The sequence below is a fragment of the Armigeres subalbatus genome, chromosome 1 (assembly GCF_024139115.2).
Source record: "Armigeres subalbatus isolate Guangzhou_Male chromosome 1, GZ_Asu_2, whole genome shotgun sequence".
Classification (NCBI taxonomy): domain Eukaryota; kingdom Metazoa; phylum Arthropoda; class Insecta; order Diptera; family Culicidae; genus Armigeres; species Armigeres subalbatus.
The window spans coordinates 88,127,024-88,147,611 of record NC_085139.1 but is presented as its reverse complement, the minus strand read 5'-3'; the positions used below and the strand labels follow the sequence as shown (position 1 = coordinate 88,147,611).

Here is a 20,588-nt window from a genome sequence, read left to right as displayed (position 1 = left end):
TTCCTAATTGAAGTACCAATCGAAAGGAACCTTCCGATGACTGACGGTCAACAACGTGGCAAACGAGCCACGAACGCCAATGGTGGCGAGCTCGTTTCTGGAATGTGACGAAGGAAAGCGGCGCGCTTGAGTAGGGAAGAAGTACTCGTTATTGCACCGGTTGTGACTATAGTTGAGTGGAGTACAATCGTGTTAAATACCAATACTAAAAATTTATTTCATTGACTTTTTGTGGCAGAATTGGTTTTAATCACTTTAAGATTTAGAACAAATACATTTTTGATGATATAAATAACTAATTGTAATCAAACTGTTCCACTTACCCTACATGTGTTGTAGCTACAGCGAAAAGGATGTTAAACTAACACACTAGAAACGTGACATGAATAAGAAACCCTTAGCGCCTGCTGATGATGGTGGTAAGCCACGGTTCGTTGGGTCGTAGGAATGTACAATTTTCCACATCCTTCAAATGGTTCCCCAACGCCATCGAAAACAATACTCCCTCAGTCAGGAAACGGGACAATAGACGACGGTAACGAATTATACGGAACTAAGTGCCTTTTTCGGGATGATTCGCAAACATGATCCGCTTACAAATCCTTGGTCATCATTTGAAAACTTAGACGCTCCTACGCCCTCCGCGTTACAACTATTCTGAGTTCGGATGAAAATTGGTTCCACATATGTACACCAGAAGCGTTGGAAGCAAACCCAAAGTCATCATCACAACATTGTTACTGTGAGTAGTTACAAACCTCCAGGATAAGCGAAAGCAAATAAACGTGCCAAAGAATTTGTTTAGATTCTTCGTCATGCGATTCTGTACCATAAGTGCAAACACGGTGTGTGAAATTTGTCGTCATGTTGTCATGTATTTAGGTATCAGGTAATAAAGGTAGCCCCATTTACCTCCTTAGCCGTGCGGAAAGACGCGCGGTTACCTCATGAAATACGAATGCAAAAATGGTAACCTGGCTTAGAAACCTCGCAGTTAATAACTGTGGAAGTGCTTAATGAGCACTAAGTTGCGAGGCGGCTCTGTCCCGGTGTGGGGATGTAATGACAATAAGAAAAAGGAAGTCATATTTTTATATTTCAATAAGATAGGGAACACGCATTCAAGCATTTTGAAGTGTCGAGAAACCTATGCTTTGATAAGGATGACTTATAGCAAAACAGTGTTTCTTTCATTGGTTATCGAGACTGTGACTTGAATCGAAACGTAGACGAAAATACCTGCCAAAACCCTGACCGTTTAATATCTCTGGATTTCGATTGAAATTAGGTAACAATAGTACATATTAAACCGAAAATGGTTCGTTTCACAATTAACACAATCAGTCTCTGGTTTGACTGTGAATCTTTATGGCCGGCTCAGAGTTCTACTAAGTAAGACGAAATTTAGCAGCACTACTTTGAAGTGCACAGAAGATAGGAAAAGGATTAATCTCGATTGCAGCCCTTTTGAAAGTTAGAGTGCTCCTCGTTATCGACGTTCAATGGGAATCATAAGCCGAAAAGTGTGCCAACTGTGATAAGTCTCACGGAGGCAATGACCGTGCCTGCCCCAAGTAAGCAAAATTCATCGAAATCTAAACAACGATAGTCTGCTCCGGGTCAGATAATTCAGCTGAAACATACTGCAGTCGGCACCCAGCAGAATAATGCGAGTGGCTTACAAGAAGAAAATTGTCGAAAATCAAATCGTTTGAATGAGAAAAGGAGTGTTCGACTATGATGCTTGGATTAAAGTAAAGTAAAGCTCAGCCCTGACTATGGATATTAGTTCTACTGATCCAATGTACAGTGGCCCATCGTTCGAGTTGAACGTTCTCAATGAAGCGAAGTGAATTATTTATACAGTAATGTAAACAATACATTAAATATCAATTGATTCCACATGCAGCATATAAAGATGAAACCAATGAAAAAACATTAAGTTTAAAGATAGACATGTACATGGAGAAAGGAATGGTTCGAGTACGACTTTTGCAAAATAACAAAAAAATGTGAAAAATAACATGATAGACCAACGCGTGCACAATTTCATTCAAACCGATCCGCTCAGGCGTGGTCGATCCGTCAATTGGAAAGGAAATGCTTTTCTGTAGTAAGTATATAAAGCTAGATGAATGTTTTAACTTTCAAAACTCACCTCCAGGTGCAAAAAAACAAAAGTAACGCAAAATATGCTTTCGAGAAATCCTGACATCAACGCCGCTTTCAGCACCGAATATTGTAGCCCCCTCGATCTCAATCACACACCAAAAAAGAAACCCATGAATAATTTATCCCATAATTGAATTTTCACCTGTTAGTGCAGAACGTCGCAATTGGTGAAAAACGATTACAGTAAAACGACTCCCCAGGTTCCGATATCGGAATAAAAACATAAAAAGTAGGTAGGTGCATAACTGTGGCTGCAGTAAAAATGGTTTTCCATCCGAGTTTTTCCTGGTAGGCTCTACCCACTATCATGCTTCCCTATTACTAAATGTACCTATTCACAGCAAAACGAGTCATATCTAGCGTTTGGTGTATGGGATGAAAAGGTTCCTTTTTTTCTGTCCATCGGGTGAATCAAATGCTAACCTATGTGGATCTGAATGACTCTCTTTTATTTTCAATTTCAATTCAACAATTGTGAATGCTTCTCGTGACAAAAATTGATATGTGAATATTCTCAACAAGAAACTTTGTTTCTGGCTAATACCAGTGTACAAAATAACAAGTTGCTGAATTTAACTCGCAATGGAATCAAGTAATAATAGTACATCTCGATTCTATCAATTTAATGTCCTCGTGGGCATGCGGTGAGAGAAACACATGAAATGCGAAACATCAAACGTTCCATTATCATCAATATGCATTACACACTTAATAATCAAGACTGAAAACCAACCAATTTTATTCGAAATTGATGTCTTTGAGTTTGTGATTCGAGTCCAATAAAAGTTATAAATGTGTAAAACCCTTTCTACCCCTCTAGCAACTCAATTCATAACAACCATAAGCCTAAGTCTAAAGCACATACATAATAGAGCAAAAGTGAAATGAAACATCATTTAATGCAATATTCAAACCACATGATACCCGACAACTGGCAATCTTCGAACTAAGATAAGAATACAACATAAAAATAAAATGTTCTATGGAAAATGCAATACAATATCTCAACTTAGGTTGAGAAGCTCTAAGAAAATAATTCTGAATTACATAAAAAACAAATAGAAAGACTGCAGCAAAAAATGCAAAACTTCTCAAAGAACTAGCCTTTTTCTTGTAATCAGCCCACAGATAAATTTCTTAATTGCCTATGCATTTTTTTCTAAAATCTCTGCCCATCCCAGAGATTGGCTTACCGTAATACTTTTCCCACATGTATACAGGCATATGCAGGTACTCGATTTTTTTTTTGCTTTTTCATTTGAGTGAGAAATTTCGCCGCGATGTTGGTAGCTAGCCTTCTGAGGTCTGCTCTTAAATTTATTGCCGCAAGTCATGATTCGGAACATTGCATCTGATCAAATTGGTTGCTAGCGAAGAAATATACCTATTTAAGTATAGGTAGAATAGCATTATATTTTGCAGCTTTGCAGGAAAAAGAAGCCGAAATTGATCCGATGAGTGGCGATGGCGCCTGTCTTGTAACAAAAAAGTTGTACCAAAAGATTATATTTTTTCTACGAAATCGAGCTTTAATAGGAGGGTCGGAAAACCATAGTCTTATTTACCAATCGATTCAGCATGACGAATTGAGTAAATGTCTGTCTTACAACAAGTTGTATTCAACGTTATGAGCGCCCTTGAGAGCAATGTTGAACAATAAATTTGAAAATGTATCACCCTGCTTCAATCCATCTAAGGTCACAAACGAGGTTGACACTTCATCTTCAATATGAAAACTTGATTTCGAGCCATCCAACGTTGCACGTATCAGTCTAATCAGTTTCGCCGGGAACCATGTTCGGACATTATCAGCCACAGCTCATTTCTATTCACTGAAACGTACACTGCTTTAAAATCAATGAACAAATGGAGAATCTGCAAGTTGTACTCCCGAAATTTATCAAGGATCATCCGCAGGCTAAACATCTGATCTGGCGTTGACTGGCCCTTATGAAAACCTGCCTTGTATTCGCCGACGAAGGACTCCTCAAATGGTCTCAGTCTATTAAAAAGGATACGCGACAGATTTTTGTACGCCGAGTTCAGAAGGGTGATCCCTTTGTAATGGGCATCCAACCAGCCGCAGCCGGCAGGAAGTTGATGATGTGGTGGATCGATTGATGCAGCTGCTCACTTCATATAAATTTGGAATTGATTTTAAGAATAATTTATCTGACGCAACATGTAGCGAACATATTGAATGAGTATAAGTGCTAATATTCTTCATTGGTATACAATGCTAGAGGACTATTGAATAGATAAAAAATATGTTCATTTTTCGTGTGGCAAAGCATCAAAATCTGAAGGAGACAACTCAAATGAGTTTTGATTTTCAAATTTCTAGAACAAAGTCTGTTATATGATCAGTTTTTCAGAAACAGAAGGCAATGTAAAGTTTACAAAAAAAAATCAAAATCGATATGGGACTGTTGTGTGAATCGTGGCAGTGTACGTCTTAACACAAGTACAGCTAACGTTCGCTAAATGGATTTAATTTAGTTGGGAGTTCGCTAATTTATTCTCGGTGCCGGTCTAGACAATTTTCGGATTGGAAATTGTCTCGACTTCCCTGGGCATAAAAGTATCATCGTGTTAGCCTCATGATATACGAATGCAAAAATGGTAACTTGGCTTAGAAACCTCGCAGTTAATAACTGTGGAAGTGCTTAATGAACACTAAGCTGCGAGGCGGCTCTGTCCCAGAGTGAGGATGTAATGCCAATAAGAAGAAGAAGAAGAAGTTCGCTAATTAGGATGAAACCCAATTAAAGCCAAATTTCAAAATTTGTTAAAACCGCGTTGACGTTTCGTTTTCTCAAGTGTTCAATGTGAAAAATAAACAACATTGATACTGGTCAAAACACTCCAAATTATCGAGGGGCAGGCATTCGGTGTGAGGTTGTGCCCCAATTAGCGAACGATCACTGTAATTTGGTCTTAATCCAATGTCCGATCCGTCCAATTTTACACAACTTCATCGATTATTATAACTTATTACGAGTAAATCGGTAAAGATGAATGAGTAATCATTTGCCAGATGATCAATACATCATCAGCCCCCTCGAAATAATATGATCCGTATGGGGATCCCAATCATGACCATAACTTTGAATAAGTGTACCAATAATTCATACAATTCATGAAAATGTTTGGATCATTACTTGAATCTATTTTGCTTTTTTGGATTTTACACTAATGGAGGCGCATGATATTTCGAATAGCCCGATAAAGAATAACAAGAAGTCTTTAAAAAAAAACAAAGTAACGAAATAGACTAGCGATAATGTGTTTATCCCTATCTGCAAAGGACAATATTGAGTTCAATTTTATTCACAACAAATAAGATGTTTTTAATTGTGTTCATTTGTATATTTCAAAGGCACTGAACTGAAAATATGACAACAAATGGCTGTGTTTTCAACTAAATGCTGACACCTGCCACCTCACGCTAGTCTAAAATTGCAGCAGTCTATCCTTTTCAATTGCGTAGTATTACATACAATGCTGGATAGAGAATTTTTCTTGAAAACTCTTTAGGGATTACGAGGGAATTTATGGAAAATCCGAAGAATTGCAAAAAAAAAATCAAAGATCCCGACCAGTTAGTCAGAACAAAATTATATCACAATTACAGTGAAGGGACCATCGAGTTAGGGAGGTATGTAGATATGGAAAACGTTTTATCTTTGCTTTTCAAATATCAAAAACTTTTCTTAGCATGTTTTCTTAGAAATAGGATTAAGAATTATTTGGCCGAATGCCATTTGGCCGAAAGGGTCATTTGACCGAAAAGGTCATTTGGCCGAATAGTTAACATTTATTTCCTTATTAAGTGATGTAAAAAATGAGATATTCGAGGTATGTATTGGGAAGTGGAGAACTGAAAGGTGAAAACTGAGAGGCGAAAGATTCGATGTTCGAATTGAGCACAGAGCAGATAGTTAGAAGTGAGTACTGGGAAATATAAGTGAGTACTGAGTAGTGGAGATGTGCGCAGCAGTGCCGTGAAATCTCAATATCATTTGAATTTTTTGACCTGAATATGAACATAGCCTACGTAGATCTCAATTGAATAGCTCCTGGCTATTTAATTGATAGCAGCCAACGCATTTATTCGATTAGTACATATCATGTCAGTTCGAAAACTTTGCGCAAAACCAATTTTCGTGGTGAAATTTGCCGCCTTTGGTAAACACATAAATTTGTCATCAATAATACATACTAAATTTGAAACAGGAAATATGTTTTTCCTGCCATTTCCCATTTGTCCGACCGCCTGTCAATTGAATTACTCGGTTCTCAATTAACAGAATAGAATCTAGTCAATCCCAAGTAACATTTCAAGTTTTATTCTACTCTAGGAACGGCTTTCAAGATCAAATTTTAAAAACTAACAATAACACTCACTATTACATGACAACCTTCTGATGACCACTATAAGAGTAAGATATTACCTAGTGGACCAATTTTGATGATTACTATAAAGCTATTTTAAGAGTATTTGAAACCCTTTTTAAACCACCCGAAAAAGGGGAATTTGGCTGCGGTATTGACAGGTGCCTTTGAAAAAGAAAAAAAAATACGAAAATAATAAAAAAATAGGATTCTTGATGAAAATCATGAAGGCAAAACAATAATTTTTCCAAGGTTTTTCATCACTGTACTGCCATTAAAATGAGGTGCTCATTCAATTTTATCGTGAAATTAAGGAAGAATAAAAGATTGAATACCATGCGCCGTGAAAATAAAATAGTTCTGGGTAATAAATTGAAAATAATTATAACAATAATACCGCAAATCTCAATTGAATCCACCCCATTATATTTATAAATTTAATCCAATGCCGGCAGAAGTATTTTGGGCGGTGAAAATACCGTCTTATTATGAATTTTAGTGATAATTTTACCTGATTTGGAGGTGCTTCTCATATTTCAATATGGCCATGATAGATTTGTATGAAACACCATTATAGACTCTTCGCTAAGCAAATGATCTTATTGTGGTTATTCACTTGGCCGCATCACGACCAAAAATTTTGGCATTAATCGAGCCGTGGAAATAGGATTTATTTCGCTCTTCTTTACAACTGAAGAGTTGATCATGAGCTCAATAAGGATTTGACGTTTGAAGCTTTTTCAGCAGATTTATGCGAGGTTTATAGATAGCCATAAGATCGCCAATAAACCTGAGAAACTAGCAATAATGATTGCTCTAATAAATCTGCTAGAAGAATTAAATAAATCTGAGAAGCATGGAAATTGTTACTGCTCAGGCACTGTTCAATTAAGACGGCATAGAACACGACTTAACACGACGGGGTTAAAAATTGCTGACTAGATTTCCCTTTCAGTGTTCAAGTGAATGAGACGTAATTCATCACTCTGGTGCTCAATAACAATTGAGCAGTCAGTAGTGATCTCTGTTCACTTCTCACTGCTTAGTTTTATTATCTCTCCCTTCTCACTTTTTGATTCTCTCTTCTCACTTCTTACCTTTCACTTTTTTCACACTTTTCACTTCGCACTTCTCACTTTGCTCACTACTCACTTTACACTTATTCCTTGTCACTTTTCACATGCTTTTTTCTTACTTTTCACTCCTTACTTTTCACTTCGCACTTCTCACTACTCATTCCTCAATTCGCACTTCTCCATTTTCACTTCAATTCCCTTCTCACTTCTTACTTCTTACTTCTCACTTTTCATTCCTCATTTCTAACTTTTCGCTTCTCACTTCTCAATTTTCACTTTTCACTTTCCACTATTCATTTCTCACTTTTCACTTCTCACTTGATTACTTCTTACTTTTCACTTCGCACTTCGCATTTCTCACTTCTCTCTTTTCACTCTTATTTCTTACTTTTCACTTCTCACTTTTTACTTCTCAATTTTCACTTTTTACTTTTCATTTCTCACTTCTTACTTTTTCTTTCATTTCTCAATTCACCTTCTACTTCTCACATTTTATGAGATGTTCGTAATGTCTCATTCCTCATTTCTCGCTGTGCACTTCATGTAAATCTCACTACTTACGTCTCGTTACTCACTTTTCACTACTCGCAAGCTAGGCTTTTTCTAACTATTCATCCAGACGACATTTGGCTGAATGGCGTTCGGTCAAATGGCCTGACACCGTGCATATGAACTGTTTCTGACAACAACAAGTTAGCGAGGTGAAAATGCATTGGAAAATTTCTTCGACTAAGAGAATATCGAGATAGGGAAGTATGGACTTACGGAGGAAACGCACTATGCTAGATTCAACGGGTTTTGATTTTTATCGATTAAGGGAAAATATCGAGTTACAGAACATCGTGCTAGGGACAGTTTACTGTATATCAATGTGTGTTACAAATAACAATATCTGCAGTAACTTTGTTATAATTTCTTTGTTCCGGATAAAAAAAACTCATGATCGTCATAACATGGTTATAACACAATGTGATATAATAATTATGAATACCAATACTTATAACAAGTGATAACTTGGTTCTTTTCAATAAAAAAATATAATAATTTTATGAAAACTCATATGTGAATATGTACGTTATGTGAAAGATATTGATTTGGAAAATGTATTGGAGGTAACCACTTTCCCTTCGATGGGACTCGAACCCATTACCCCACAGCCCTACACACACAAACTTTAATCGCCTTTGCGCCACCTCTAAGTCAGCTTCGAACTCCCTGAAATTATGGCAGGCCTCCAAAACTGTATAAAAGATCCTAAAATAGATAGATCGAAGCAGGGACTTCGAGCGTTTTCGAAATTTTATCTCTCTGCGAGAAGGCTTTATATAGGTCTCAATCGAACAGTTGAACATCAAGCAAAGAAAAAAAACTTAATCTCTCTAATGGAGGCGCATGGTATTTCAAATAGAATAGAATAAAGTATTAATGTACGCATAGTTAATATTGATTTATGAATCATGTTAGAGTGTTGTCGCATTCCAGTACAGTGTCGACCCGATTTTATCACGTTTTCGACATTTGATCACATCCCGATTTCATATTTGTAAAATAAATTAAAAAATTGAAAATAATTTTTTTTCCCGATTTTGTCACATGTCCTATTTTATCACCTCAAAATTCACCAGGGGGGTGATAAAATCGGGATATTACTGTATATGATATACTTTCCTTCGTCTTATTCTTCGTCACCTTCGTCAAGGATAAGCAAATCCTGCACTTCATTTGAATAGTTGCTGCTATGCTTGAAGCTAAACAGAACCGGATCAGATGCAATCAATAGCTCACCCATTCCAATCATGATTATAAAGCATTCCTCGAAGCTCCGCCAAGTTGTTATTGGAAAACGTAGTTTGTTCGATTACTTAACTACGGAGGCCCCTCGCCTGGATGAGTGTAAGACATTCTTTACCAAAACTCACGAAAAAAAGTCTATTACCTACATTCCGTTGTATTTTTTTAAAATTCTTTGCTTTTTATGTTCTAATACTACATATTTCAATATTATACTTTTGTATTAAAAGCAAAACTCACTGCTATTGTCATCCTATGTTGTAATAGTCATCGCCCTTGCCTGCTGGACTAAATGAGAAAGTGTGATGATGGTAATAGTTTTGCTCGATATAAACGCCTTCAGTGATATTCCAACTGAGTCTAGCACATATCAGAATGCAACTATCACAAACGAGATCAATATCAAAATAGGTAATATTGTATTTAGTTTATACTTGTATTACATATGCAATTTGATGTTTTGAAAACCTAGCTGTTCAAAATAAGCATTCTCATAGCTATAGTGAGATGCATTAGCTTAAATTGGCATTTAGAAAGCGCATTGCTGTTTATCGTAAAGTGAAATGAAGCAACTGGGTTGGCATTTAGTGTCCATTTCCCTAAAAGCAACCACATAACATATATTCCGGCCGGGGTAATTTTCACAGCCTCAGAAGACAGTGACAGCGATATTGTGCCACCTCGAGAATAAACGATTCAGTTGGTTAAAATAGAATATTGTGCCGTTTTAAAAGGCAGAGCCGAAGCGCAAATGCAAGCGTTATTACAGAACGACAACACAGCAGTCTGTTGCGGTCTGGCACAATCTAAGATGTAGGAATTGGCGATACCGATACGATATATCGGGAATCGATATTTTCGCTCCGATTAATCGATATTTTGTATCGATTTTTTTAAGTTTGATATTTGACCGTATCGATTTTTTCTAGCGGATATCGAATTTCGATTTTTTAAATTCCAAAAATATAGCACTTAGGCACAATCTGTTGAAAACAACGAAACAGCGAAACTTTGATGTGTGATACGATGACCTGAAATGAGAAATCTAAACTATCCTAATTTTTTTTTCTCGTGCTTTTAATTTTTCGGGCGTATCGATATACAGTGCCTTCCCGATTTTGGCAACACGGCCGGATTTTAATGTTGCCAAAATGGGGATGTTGCCAAAAACGGGAAAAAAATTTCATACAAAATTTCAATTTTTTTTTGTTTGCCTGATTGAAGCTAAATACTAAGAATATGTACTACAAAGTATGTGGAATGTGTTTAGGTGATGCACGTGCATCATAATTGACATTTTTGCGATATTATTCATAACTCGGAGATTCAGTTTCAGTTCAAACAAAATTGAAACAAACTCAAGAATGGTAATCAAACGATAATGTAACTAATTAGCCAATTTCATAATACAAATTTAATAATAAATAATATTTGAAATTAACAATAGCCGACGGCCACGTCCTTACAAAAATTGTAGTGATAAAAAAACGTTTCTATTGTAGTCCATTGAAATACTGACTTCAATCTGACATCTCATATAAACTTAAGTCCACTAAAAATGCTTGTTTTTATCATAATTCACTATATAAATCAAATAACGATCCGCCTGATACAATATGACTAAATGTGCTGCAAATTTCTGATTCTTATATAATGAATTTTGATGAAGGCAATCTTTCTTGTGGTCGGCGTGATTAAGAGTTAAGTTCTGTGCACAATTTTCGCTGACATTATGGAAAAAAATAACGCAAGGCATAAGTCGTTCCATTGTTTTAGAAGCGTATCCAATGTAGTGTGTAGTGTTAACTACACTCGACTCACTAAAACCAAATCCCTTTGCACTAGTCGGTCTCCTAGCACTCAACCCAGGAATATTTCAGGCGGCAATGATTGATCCATGAGCACTATACTGCCGTGAATCGCATATATGTCCCATCTTTGCTGGGTTTCCTACTCATATGGGACAAATATGCGATTCACGGCAGTATATGCACCTAGCACTACGAGTGATAGTGTGGCCAAGTGGAAGCTGGAAGACGAACAAACTGATGCTCGCTGCAGGTCATCGCACTCCAATTCTCCATGCACTACTTTCATTATTATAACTTTGAAAAGATGGAAGAATCCTACATCAGACTGAAGAGGGAAGCAAAGCACATCGGACTAGTGATTAACACGTTGAAGACGAAGTAGACTCAAGAGAACACAACTATTCACCACGAGCTTGTCCGATGGCGACAAAATCAAGGTGGTTGAAGAATTCGTGTACTTAGGCTCAGCAAACAAATTCGGAGACGCAACGTACGTAAGCGTACGTACTTTGGACTCCAAAAACACTCCGATTGAAGAGAGTTTGCCACCGTACCGAACAGACTCCCTCATTAAACCGGTGGCGGTAGTCCTCCTTGGACAATGCTTGTGGAGGACCAACGCGCACTTGGAGTAAAAATGGTTCTCTACAACGATCTGACGGGCACAAGAAGGCGAGGTGAGCAGCGAGCAGGTAGAAGACGATACGGACCCTCCGTAGACTGCGTGACTGGTAACGTACAGCAGTGGACGGAGACGACTGTTATGTACCGCAGAGGCCACTCCGGCCTTAGGCTGAATAAATAATAATTGAACCATATGTGACGCATCACTCGCCTATCGAAGCAGCATGAATTACACCAGCGATCTCATGGGAACTTCACAGGAGGTACTTCGCCATCACAGTGTGAGTGAGCATTAATCTATTGCAATTTATGCTACATCCATCGCTAATAAGTTAACTGCCTCGCTCAGATGGATGCCAAACAATGAGTAGGAGCGATCGTTGCTGTGATAAACAATGAGCAACATCGTCTAACAAGCCAAGCCGTGTCCAATTTCAAAGATCTTAGGAAGCTCTTAACTTGCCCCGCGGCAGAGCATCAAGTTGGCTTAGATTAACCCGATTTCTTCTCATGATCTGATTTAAGTCAGTGCCTGCTCGAGAGCCTTACGGTTACATGTTACCAAACTCTTATCATTACTGTTGAACTTTTGGCAAACATGCTGAAATCAAAAGGCTCGTTATGCAATTGACACATTAGGAAACTAGAAAAGCCAACAGTGTTCTGATATTATTCGCTAGACAAATTTGCGTCAATTTTAAACAATAAAGACTCTTTGAAATAAAATTGTTGCTTATTTTCTAAACGGGAATGCAGCAGAAAGACGGATAAAATGACAGTTTCTAGGCTGATACCAGAAAAGAGACGCATAATGAGCAAAACGACTTGATGGCTATACAGCGCATTTAGAAAATCGAATGTGCCAATCACTAGCAATTAAACCTACTGGGATTCCTTGTTCCTGGATCACTCATGCAGTATCGGTTGCATTATGATGTAAACAGCGGGCTTCGCTTAATAGGTGTTGTACTATGTACAACGGTGTGAGTCAGCCAAAAAATACGACATTCTACGGTGGGCTGGTTAGATTAGGGTAGTGTGAATAGGGACATGGAAAACGTGAATAAAGAGAGCAGAAAAATTTCAATAGACATTATTTGCAATGAGCGGTAATACGAGTGGTGGTTCATTATTTCAGTGAAAGTGCCCACTATTCGTACAGAGCCCATAATATGCATATGAACCTTAATGACATTCACTTTTGGTTTTGTTTATCCTATTCCATATAAATAAAAAGATTTTAGCTCTAAAAAACATTAAAAAATATATTTTTGAGGTTGTTGCCAAAATCGGGAAGAAAATGTTGCCAAAAACGGGTGTTGCCAAAATCGGGGTAGACAAAAACGGGTGTTGCCAAAATCGGGATGGGACTGTATAGGAATATCGATGTTTCAACGCCGATATTTGTCGGCATCGATATTTCGATTTAATCTATTTTTAATCGGCACAATCCTTTCAAGCCTGTGACGTGGAAATTACCTTTGTCTGAATACATGTTGTTCCACTGGGGTTGTTTTATATGCGGTTGTTGTTCGTGGCCTTTGTATTTATCAAAACATTGAGTTGACCCCACAAAAAATCGAATGCAGAGCAATAGAAGAAGAAGAAGATGTTTTTTGAATGCTTAAATATAGCACGGAGAATATGCGATGCAATTATTATGTCATATTGGTGCTCACCTTGCTGCTTACTATAATGCTCATTGGTTATCTGGGTACATATCTTCTTCTTCTTCTTCATTGGTATTACATCCCCCACTGAGACATTGCCTTAGTGTTCATTAAGCACTTTAATTGTTAATAACTGCGAGCTTTCTATGCCAAGTCACAATGTCTGCATTCGTACATCATGAGGTTAATACGATGATACTTTTATGCCCAGGGAAGTCGAGACAATTACCAAACCGAAAATTTTCTAGACCGGCGTCGGGAATCGAAACCAATCACCCTCAGATTAGTTTTCGAGTTATGCAGAAATATGTAGTTCTAGTTACCATACACACACCACCCAGCCCCCTCCCCCCCCTTTTAGAGCTGGAATTGGTCTTGAACCACCGAAAAATTTCGTGTCTTCAAAAACCGGCACATGCCAAATTTGCTTCCTTTTGCTTGATTAGTTTCCGAGAAATGCAGAGATTTGTGTATTATTTTTATAATACCCTCCCCCCCCCCCCATTCCCCTTCTAGAATGGAGAGGTAGCTTCCGAGTCTATAATGGTTAAACATATTTTTTTCAGTTTAGTTTTCATTTTTACATTTTTTATTAAATGGTTTTGGTGTTACGGTTTTTCAAATAAATTATTTGTGAAAACACTTAGGTCTTTCTCAAAACTCACTCTTGAACAATAATGACAGCGGACTTTTTTCTAGCCAACTGAAAACATGTGCCAAGTCTCATTCAAATCGATGATGGTTAGTTTCGGTCATTATGGCTGGAACCCGTCATATCGAACATTTTTTAGATTTTATCTACCCTAATGGAGGCGCATGGTATTTTCAAGTAATATAGGTTTAGAGTGGGGCGCAGTTGTATGGAAAAACGGAAAAACGCAAACTTCGTCCGATCAAGTGAGATCAAGGTTTTTCTTAATCGTTTTGGGATCCCAATCAACTGTGCAAAATATGGGATCGATTGGTTGCAACCTCGCATGCCGCATCGTGTTTTAAATTTACATGGAGATGACTCAATACGTTAACATATAGTCTGGAAGATGCCGAAAGACTTTGCCGAAGAAGGTACGTAGCTGGAAGGTATACAAAAAATGTTATTTCGTTTTGAAAATTGATTGCTCAAACCATATGCAAGAAATCAATGTTTCTGCCAGTGGGTTATACTTTAACGCAATGTGCCACTTAGTTTACGATGAACTGAAACCAAAAGTAGAAATTCAAAAATATACGTTCTTCCATACTAATGTCCATACAAACTTCAAACGCGATGCGGAAAGCGAGGAAGCAACCAATCGGTCCCAAATTCTGTACTGTTGTTCAGGACGCAGAATGGCTTCGAAAAACCATTGATTTGGAAAAAAATAACCATGACGCCCCACTATAGTAGCTATAGTCACAAGGAATTGTACTGCTTTATGCATGCTGTTCAAGTAGTATTCCTGTATATACGATACATTTTTTCCTCGTATCAATCTTCATTATATTTTTTTAAGTTTTTTTTTAAAAAAAATGAATACAAATTAAAAAAAAAACAGGCTAATCCAACCAACGTTGGTGATGCCTTTCTCACCCATTTTTAAAATGAGAAAAACACATAAAAGACGTCAAATTATCACTATATGGATAGATTTTTCCTGGGAGGGAGAAACAGATTCGAAAAATGTTTGACGTCTAGCCGAAATCTAGCTGTCAGTGCGAGCCGAAAACGAGATTATCGGAAAGCAAATTTGTGAAGGCAATAATATATCAACAATAACACGCAATACAACATTTAGTCTTTTCAGGTGGCGCCAACGTTGATTGTTTTTTCTTTTCGATTTTTTTTGTTGCATGGCAACAGTAGGGGAAGATGGTCGGTTGCAGCACCGGTCGGTTGTCGGCACCCCGTCGTAACTTTTGACAGAAAACAGATATTGTCATTTTGATACGTGTTATACGTGTGCTATATAAGCACGATCTTGTTATGCTCATTTCCGAAGCCTTTTACAGAGAATTTTACAGAGAAAACATTGCTTTATCAAGTGAAAACCCACTCCAAAGTTTTGTTGGGTCAAAGTTTGGTTGGGTCAAAAAGCAAAATTATAAAATAAGCAAATATCACTTTCACTTTTCTAAAAGATTACTAATTTCGATTGTCGGCACCCATATGGAAACGATGAAATATCAAGTCAAATCATCAGTTCATTGCCTAATTTCAGGCTATAAGCCAAGTCTTAAGCAAAAACAACAATTTTTAAAATCTTGATGAATTGTGTATAATGTACTTGAATTCAATAAATTTAATTACTAGTCCCAAAATAAATCTCGACATTTCCAGCCACAACACCCTCAATTCATATTTTTTTTATTTTGAGTGAGTTTTCGGGGGTGCCGACAACCGACCACCTTTTTCAGAATGGCATAAAAACAACGCTTAACAAAATTGGTAATATAGTATTTCCAATACATGGAATAAATCAAAACTCTTCACCAGTTTTTAGCTTATGTCTATAGGCTTCCATTGGTATGACAATATCACCACATTGTGCAAATGTAGGAAAGATATGAACTAAAAACAAAAGGGTGCGAACAACCGACCACCTTCCCTTATATATTTAATTTGATGTGTAGTATTGAGAGCTCCCTCCCCGGATTTTAGTATTTTCATCAATTTATGTCTATTTGCATTCATTTGAATGCATTGCATTTGTTTTTTTTTGGATTTGCAATTATATTCTTCTTGGGAAAATTGGAGTAAAAAACAATGTTTTTTTAACAGCTCCAAAACGCAATGACCGATTCAATAGCGAAAAGTTTGGCAGGATTCCGCGTCGAATGCAACCTGTTGCAATCCGATTAGGCTAAGTACAAAAAAGTGTGTCTCATATTTTGTTGTACACACACATACATACATACAAACATCCAGGCCTGTCCGGTCTCTAGACAGATCCAGACACGCAGGTAACACAGCTAAACCTAAACCACTGCGAGGCGGCTCAACTGCTGCTACAACAATCGGTTACCGAATGTAAAGCTAATGTAGCATTGCTGTCCGATCCATACCGCATCCCTGCTGGAAACGGCAATTGGATTGCGGACAAGTATCAGATGGTGGCCATCTGGACTTGCGGGCGATACCCCATCCAGGAGATAGTATCATCACCTGATGATGAGGGTTTCGTCATAGCAAAGGTAAACGGTGTTCACTTTTTTAGCTGCTACTGTCCTCCCAGGCGGAGTATAGTGCAGTTTACTAGGGTAGTGGACATTCTTGCAGCGAAACTAACTGGCTTAAAACCATTAGTTGTAGCAGGCGACTTCAATGCGTGGGCAGTGGACTGGGGATCTCAGTCCACAAACGCTAGAGGTCATACCCTGCTAGAGTCGCTAGCGGTATTGAACGTAGTCCTGCTAAACGAAGGCCAAGTGCCAACGTTCAGGGGACCGAGCGGTGATTCATGCATTGATGTGACCCTCTGTAGCGCGGAATGGACGGTGGAGTCAGAATGGAAGGTTCATGAGGGGCATACCTCCAGCGATCATCAGGAAATTCGTTTTATAATCCGGTATACCCCCGTCGCAACCACAAGGCGGATCGGCAAAACCGATCTAGGATGGCTCACCTCGCAGTTCAACCCAGAACTCTTGGAGGAATCACTACAATGGGAGAGACGAACAACGGGATTAAGTGGCGATGAGTTAATCGATGTACTAACTCGTGCATGCGATGAGACGATGCCTAGGAGGACCAAACCTTCCGGAAATCGGCAACCTGCGTACTGGTGGACCGACACAATTGCAGACCTTCGTACAGTGTTGCATTTTGAACTGAACGCGTGCTAAGAAATGCCCGTTCGATCTTTTATTTTGAACTTGATCACAGCAATCTTGGATCATTGTTCAGAATTTTCATTTGGCTCTTGAACTCTACGTTTAGTTCATATTTTGAACGCATTCAAAATATCACCTAAGTAAAATTAAACAATCTGATGCCATTATAAAGTCTCATTTTCATCATTCAATCAAAGTAAATAGACTTATAATAAAGCTTTGTACTTTCCGTAATAATAATATGGAAATGTGACTCAGAACATGACGTAGGCCAACGAATAATTAAGGAGGATGCACGGCGGGACATTGAATTTGAGATAAGGGTATTTTAGCTGCTTATCCGGGTATTTGCTTCCCGGTCCTTAATACGCGAAAAAAAATGACACAAAAGAACTACAAACAGTGGATTTGAATTGGATAGGACTAACTCGTGCCAAAGGCAGGTAAAATAGCTTCGATTTTTAAACAGCAGCTATTCTCCCAGTATTGTTCATTGCTATCTGGAATACTTTATCTCTACACATGACTGTTGTTTCGTAGAAACTTTGGCAGCTTTAATCAGCCTATTTCATCGGTAATTATTAACTGATTGTCCTTGATTTATGGGATTTGAAAATGGCATGGTTTAATGATTCGCCCTATTATATATCAGTCCGCCGAAAAATCGGTATCGCCTTTGTGTAGTGATTGATCGACCAAATCCTTAAATTCCAAGGATAAATAGATGTATGATTTGAATTTGTAGACAAAATGTAGATACTTGCTCGCATTAATTCTTCATAGGCATATTATTGAGTTTGATAGAATGCGGAAACGAGCCGAAACCTAATAGTGGTACCGATATCAAACTGACAAACCGCTAAAATTCGTAAGAGATTCAAAGCATGGAAACTATCCAATGGCATCTAAATAAATCATTTATTTTCTGTATTAAAAAAGTAGATAAAATCAGAAGAACGTAACGGGTGCTTTTTCTTCATAATTTTTTCGTATCTTGACTTGCAGGGAACATACAATTTCATCAAGTTCAAGTAGTGTGAACGAACTGACAGACCTTTGAGCGAATAACAAAGTTCATACTGTGTTCAAGCAAAGCCTCCTTGGAGTTCAACGGAGCGCGCGTGGTGTTCTTATGATCACGGATTCAGTTCAATATTTTTGAACGCAAACTGAACGCGTTCAAATGCAACACTGCCTTCGTAGATCCTGACTTCAAGCTAAGAAAAGGTTGCGACGTCCCAGAACAGACGCTGAAAAGGTCGAGAGATGCCGGGTAAAGATACGTGTCAAGAGAGCAGCCTCGCTGCTCAAATGGCAAAGAGCATGGGACACCGCAGTCAAAGGTCGTTGGACCCACATACTGATTCCGGATGTGTCCAACTGGGTCGGTAGAAAGCATGGTCAGATCAACTAAAACAGGTGTTGTCCGAACATGGCTGCTTTAAAAAATTCCTACACAGGTTTGGCTTCGCAGATTCTGCGGATTGTCCAGAATGTGTAGGTGAGGTAGAGTCGGCAGAGCATGTGATGTTCGCATGCCCGCGATTCGACGTAGAACGCAATGCCATGGATACAACCCCGGACAACCTCGTCGAGAGGATGTGCCGGGATGAAGCTATATGGAATGCGGTGAACACAGCATCTCAACAGATTATGTCGAAACTGCAGCGGTGGTGGCGTCTTGAACAAAACCAACGAATACAGTAGGGGCACAGAGAACAGACGTTCATCTTCATTCGTGCCCTTGTGTAAAACTTTGTACTGGTCATTTTGAAGTATGTCGTTATGTCCCCGTTGCGCGGTGCTAGTGTGCTGATAAATATGGTTAAAATTTGCCGTGTTTTACTTTTTAGCGCTAGTGTTCATTCCGAATTGCGCCTAGGCTCGCTCCTAGATGGCAGCACTACATTATTTATGTAGTGTATGTCAACGCCCTCACTTCGTGAGATTGAGTTTTTATGTCGGGCAGCCTGCGTTGGCGGCGCTTAGGTGCGATTTAAATCTTTACACACGTTTTTAACAAAATTTTGTTCTAGCATCCATGTCTGTTCTCTGTGGTAGGGGCTTCCGTGGTGCAGTGAACACTTCGCTCACCCCGACAACTAACATGTCGCGGGACTGCGAGGACCTCCGTATGTAAATAAAGAGGTCATTGCGGTTCTTACGCGGTAGTCGTTGTCGGGGTGCTCGTCTCCAACGTAGGATTAAGATACGGACCGCTAGGTTTCTATCACAGCTTGCGATCGACGGGTGGTGAGGTTACCACCCTTGAAGTCGATGTTGTGTGTATTAACGTCAAGTGCGTTAGGATAGGCGTGAGCGTTCTCAGTAGTGCCCCACTTGATGTATTGCTTAATTGCGGACCGGGGGTACGGACTGGCGAAAGGGTTTTGGTTTTAGTGGGTCGGGTGATCCCATCCCCAAACTACCTGAGTTAACCTCCTCAGGTGTCTGCAGATTTCCGTTTACCCATGCTCAACAAAAAAATACATACAGACATCACCTCATTTCGTCGAGCGTAGTTCAATGATGTATTTTATGTGCTCAATAAATTTCTAGAACATCGTTGACCTCAAAAATTGAACCATGCAAAGTTATTCATTGTATAATAGTTTTTATAGGGTTAGATGATCTATTATCTAAAATTGAGTAATATTTTGTTAGTTTCAATAGATAAACCCCTAGTGTCTTTGACAAAGTTTTTCTGTACACTATTTCTGACACCTTTTCCAAAGACGCTATTTTGTCACAACCAATTTTGAATAAAAAAAATTCTATCTCCCTTTTAGGTGAATTAATCAAAATTAAAATATTCTCAAATGATACCCCTTGATGTATGCAACATACTTGCTGAACATACTATGCCATTTAAAACACGATTTCATACCGAAAAAGCTGACGATCACGTTTTTCGGGATTTTAACCACTGTGCAACGCCTTTACTTCCAAGGCTGAATGGGAACCTTTTGCACCACTCCTAAACACTCTATTACTCGGCTTCGTTACATCTAAATTGGTTTTGGTTTTTAATACATAGTTGGTATCTGTAGATTTCTAGTTACAAACTTTGTGTCGGACAAGAATAGCGGTTGCTGCCCAAATGGCCCTTCTCGCTATAGAAGCTGCGATTTCTGAATGGAGGCGCATGGTATTTCGAATAGCACTATGAAGAAGTACTGTAGATATACCCTCAATGGATTATATAGATTTATGAATCATGTCATGTTAGACATTTGCAA

The 20,588-nt window shown here is 38.4% G+C and overlaps 1 protein-coding gene across 4 annotated transcripts in view; it reads right to left on the bottom strand.

Annotated features, from left to right (window-relative positions):
• LOC134227912 (tachykinin-like peptides receptor 86C) overlaps positions 1–20,588 on the bottom strand; it is a 421,610-nt gene that overhangs the window by 260,314 nt on the left and 140,708 nt on the right. The window lies entirely within an intron of this gene.